A 5,101-nucleotide genomic window follows, 5' to 3' on the forward strand; every position below is an offset into this window, starting at 1 on the left:
TTGATTAATGCTATATTTATATGTGGTACTAATTTGCTCCTTACCTCTTCGCCCTTATGTGTTCCTGATAGAAATCGGCGATTTTTGACCCGGTTTAAAAATTTTCGTGCAGCCTCTGACAAAAATTGAATTTTCTCGGATATGTATCAGGAGTACATAAGAGCGAATAGGTAAATATTGGTACTCAATTTACTCCTTACCTCTTTACACTTATGTGTTCCTGATAAAAATCACTGATTGATTAAAAGTTTTCGTTGTTCAAAGCTGAATTTTCTCGGATTATTATCAGGAGAGCATAAGAGCGAAGAGGTATATACTTAAAATTTTCGTGCAATTTTTATTAAAAGACGAAATTTCTATCAAGGGGAGTACCTAAGACAGGTAAACTTAGGTATTATTTTTATATAAAATACTGTCTAATTCCAGAACAACTTGTTAAGTTTTTCAGTAATAGGATATATTATTTTTATGATTATTGAATGACTTTCATTTTGTTCAGGATTAGACAGTATTTCTAGTATTATTTTTGGTTTAATAAAACTCATATATTATTAATTATTATTTATTTGCATATTCCATTTTAATTAACAAAGAGTAAAATAAAAAGTATATTAAAATACAAAATGTTGAGGGACATGCTGATGTTGAGGTAAATAAATCTTCTGGCTACCATTCTGGAAAGTCTTGGTTCTGTAACAAAAAAATAAAGAAATAATTAACTATTTGTTAACTAACAAGCATAATTAAAAACTATTACTTCTATAACTTCAAATTATCATTGAACTGTTGGTTTACATAAAATATCATAAGTATTATAATAATATATCAGAATCTTTGTAACTTAAAGAACTTTTTTTAATAGTGATACAAGAAACAAAACATGGTTAAATCAGCTGTATTTGTAATTAAAAAATAGTTTAATTATAATATTTAAAAAGGATTTTTTTATACAGCCACATTGTATACACAAAAGTGTACTTAAAGTTACCTAAAATCAAAAATTAAATTTAGATTCCTGATGTAACTTTAGTTGCCTATACAAAAGCAAATTTTGGGCAAAAATGTTTTATTTGAAATAAATCATTTATATCTACATATTTTACAAAATACAATATTACCGTAGTTATTAAACAAATTTGTTTTAAAAAATACACCGTTTAGTATAATTTACCTAAAATTATTAAGCTTCCTCTTCAATGATGAATTTCATCCTCAATCCACTGTTGAATGTTGAATTTAATCAACCTAATGGCATTTTGAAGATGGGTGGTTGCTTGTAGTGCAGTCCCTTGAAGTCCTCTTGAAGTGATGCCACAAAAAATCCTTGTTCCAAAGCAGTACAATACTCCATTTAATAACTCAATTTTAAATGGAATTAGAAAATAAATGACAAGAAAATCAATTAGAAAATGAATCTAGAACTATAAATATCGATGTGGGCATCAATAGAAAATAAAATCAAAGACCTGGAAGTATTAGAAAAATAGCAATGATATCATAAATAATATAAATAAAAAAGATAATGAAAAATAGAATAAACATAGAAGAAAAATAATAAATTATATTTAAGAATAACTAAACTTCTACTCTGTATGGTATGATGAATTGAAAAAAAAACATCAAAAAGATAATATTACATTCTACAGAGAATAGATATAAAATGCCTTAGACTAGTCTTGACACAGAATAACACAATACAAAAAAAATAAATTGATATAAATAAATGATGACGCAGATAACTCAGAAATACGTAAATTAATAGATTTTCAGAATTTTTTTTAAAGAAACAGATGTGGAAAGAAAAAATTGCATGAAAATGAGTAATGAACTTCAAAAAAGTGAAGAAAAGCCAAGGAAGAATGACACAAAAAATTATACAATTGTATACATATAAGAAGATTTTAGAAATACAATCAATGGAAGAGTTTATAGAATTGATGATTGATGGCATTCCCATAAAGAAGAAATATAGAAGCCTAATAATGAAAGAACAAATACAAAAATATGTAATTCTATACAGGCAATAGAAAAAATTGAAATATTATGTCTTAGAAAATTTTGAGAAGGATGAGAATGATGAATATAATGATATTCCATTAATAATAAAAATATGAGTGAATAATAATGAAACAGAGATATGATGAAATGAAAAAAACGACATGAAAATCAAAGATAAATTGGAAAAAATGACATGGAAATGAATAAAAACACAATCAAGTCATTGAAATAGTATATATGACTGATATTCAAATAATACAGAAAATATGACGGAAAAAAAGTGAAATAGAGGTAGGCCAAAAGCAAGATGGAGCAAAAAGTTTTAGATGATATTAAAAATAAATAAAGAGCTATATGGTCAATAAGAACAGGAAAATTGGCAAAAAATAATGCTTAGCCTCCTCTAACAAATATTTAGTCAAAATTTGACATCAAGCACATAAGAAAATATCCCCCAGAGCATATAAGTTCGCCTCCCTTCATCAGATTTAACCTTTGGGCGACGATTAAGCCTCACCAGTCAGTTCCCATCCCAGCTAAGCAGCCTCGTCTCGGGTCACCCTCGTCACCCATCGAGCGGACATCCACCGGGACCCCCTACAGGCGGACCCCCCTCATCATCTTCAATGTGTCCGATATCCCGCCCCCTGCCTCTTCGAGGGTCACGGGATACGTGCACGAAGAAGTCTCGTAGCTTGGGTGCCAGGTCGTATCCGGCCGAAGCCTCTAGCGTTAGAACACCTAGCTCGTAAACCAGAGGGTGGTGACTCCCTTGGGTACCTATGCATGCTACATAGGTCATCGATGGCCGAACATCAGGGTTAGGGGGTGACCCGGGTTTCCTCCTCTTAGGGGAGGCTAGTTATGATGCTCTGGAGTCGATGTTACACAGGAAAATGCATTGGAAAAAATGCTAGACAAGTCAGAGGTGTGGTTATCTTGTGGAAGTCAGGTTTTTGAATAAATGGCGAATGCGCCAGGAATTGATCGGAAATTTTGAGTGTAAAATTATAACAATTCATGTATGAATGACATGCAAAGGAATCCATGAAACAAAAATTCTGTACAAGGAATTACACAAGCAAAACAGTATTAGAAGAATTTTGACACCATAATAATGCCAATTGAAGACTTAGGAATGGTATTATGCCTACAAGGAAGAAAATATAGGAGTCAAACTATTATAAAAAAATTAAAGCTAACCATAAACAACATCAAGTAAAATTCTAAGTAGATATGGTATATTTTACCAAACAAATAAGACCTATAGAAATACTTATAGGTAATGGCATATTTTATAGGATTGATAAATGATATTATTTCCACAATCAAGAGAATTCAAGAGTCAAGCTATTATAGAGAATTAAAAGTAAACCAAAATGAACATGAAGTAAAGTCCTAAATATCCTACCAAAAAAAAAAGAAGTGTCCAAAAGCCAAAAATTAACATAAAAAATAAGGAACCATAAAAATGTACCTCAGAGACTAATTGAATTTTTTTTCTTACGTAATTAAATTTTAAAATTATGAATTCCCTTGACGAACATTAAAAACCAGTAAAATTATATAGTTATATACCGAACAGAAATAAAATTATAGATATACTTATAAACCCTAATGCATTGTTAGTAATATTTGTCAAAAGGATAAATGTACTGCCATGGAACTGTAGCCATCCATTGATTTGTTGTACAAAATCTGTAACAAAAGAAATAAAAATTATATTTTTGTTTCATACTGAGATTAAATGTATCTTAAAAAATCTATGGTTAGTGAGTTAGTAAACATTCACTAGATTTATTAAAATTACTTTTAAATAATATATAATTTAAACTTACTTTTAATTAGATAATAGAAGATCAATGTCGTAAACCAGAATGGTAGCTCAACATCAGGATTATACCAAGGGGTGACCAGGTCTTTTTTTTTTTGGGTGGTCATTTGCTGGTGTGTATTTTTACTAACGTTCCTAAAAAGAAAATTATAATTCAAGCATTATTATATGTATATTAAAACGATGCAAAATTATTAACTAAAATATGACGACAGTGTCTACATAACAATAAAGACTCGAAAACAAAGTTTAGTACATATTTCGGGTGATGTGTAAACTCTTTTCTTTTATCTGAAAGTATTATATAAATATATTGAAAATGGGGGCCCCTTTAGTTATATTTAACACTGACTCGTTCTAAAAGATGTAGAAAACTTGTTTGGCTGTATGAATAAATACCTAAAAACACATTTAGGAAAGAAGTTCAACAAAAAACATCTTTACCTCTACCAAAAAAACTGGTTCAAAAAATACCAAATATCTCTAAATATGGAGCAATATTTTAAGTAACTATATTTTTAATGTACAATACAGACATCAAGAAAACTATCTATATCACCATATACTCGATTTTCGAAAAAGAGAATTATGAAAATAGGAAAAATGTATCGGCTTTTTAATGATGATGTAATTGAAATATTTGCAAGTGAAAAAAACTATAGAAAACAGGTAAAATACCAGGTACTTACATTTTCAAGAGGTTAAATAGGCCTTAAGGAACAGAATACATTGAAATAATGTACAGAAAAATAACTTTTTCCTTCAAAAATCTCAAAAATTATGAGAGCGACATAACGACACGATACAAACAACAACGCAAAACATGGCGCACTGACAACGCTGTCAGATTGATTTTTTGCTGTTTTGTATCAAAAATGCTGTGCGTAAAAAATATATTATTTATTCTAATCTAACATTGTTTATATTATATGCTTAATAGAATTGTCTTGATTTTGTAAGAGTTCAATTCGTTTTATAATGGTTTTATAGGTACATACAAAAATCCTGATTTTGATTAGTTTCACGACTTCGATGATATCTTGGCAACACAGACGTAAAAAATGTTTCAGGAACATAAATTACGAAACTGTGGCAGTAATTAATCAACAATCTTTGTTATTTAATAGAAAAAAATGTGTTTTATTTATTTGTAATGAATAATTTACCTCTACTGTAAAAATATTTTAAAAATGTTTAATTTTTAAGATTTTTTTTTAAATTTTAGTATTTCGGTAATATTAATTGTATTGCGTTTAGTGCCATCTAGGA

The 5,101-nt window shown here is 29.0% G+C and overlaps 1 long non-coding RNA gene across 1 annotated transcript; it reads right to left on the reverse strand.

Moving 5' to 3' along the window:
• Positions 1–573: 573 nt before the first annotated feature.
• LOC115880541 lies at positions 574–4,649 on the reverse strand. The gene is made up of 4 exons (XR_004049899.1): positions 4,522–4,649; positions 3,837–3,967; positions 1,172–3,696; positions 574–690 (listed from the first exon to the last, which is right to left on the reverse strand). It is a non-coding gene; the product is annotated as an uncharacterized LOC115880541 (long non-coding RNA).
• Between the last annotated feature and the right edge of the window lie 452 nt (positions 4,650–5,101).

Source organism: Sitophilus oryzae, unplaced genomic scaffold, assembly GCF_002938485.1.
Source record: "Sitophilus oryzae breed Bouriz unplaced genomic scaffold, Soryzae_2.0 scaffold_1081_pilon_pilon, whole genome shotgun sequence".
NCBI lineage: Eukaryota > Metazoa > Arthropoda > Insecta > Coleoptera > Curculionidae > Sitophilus > Sitophilus oryzae.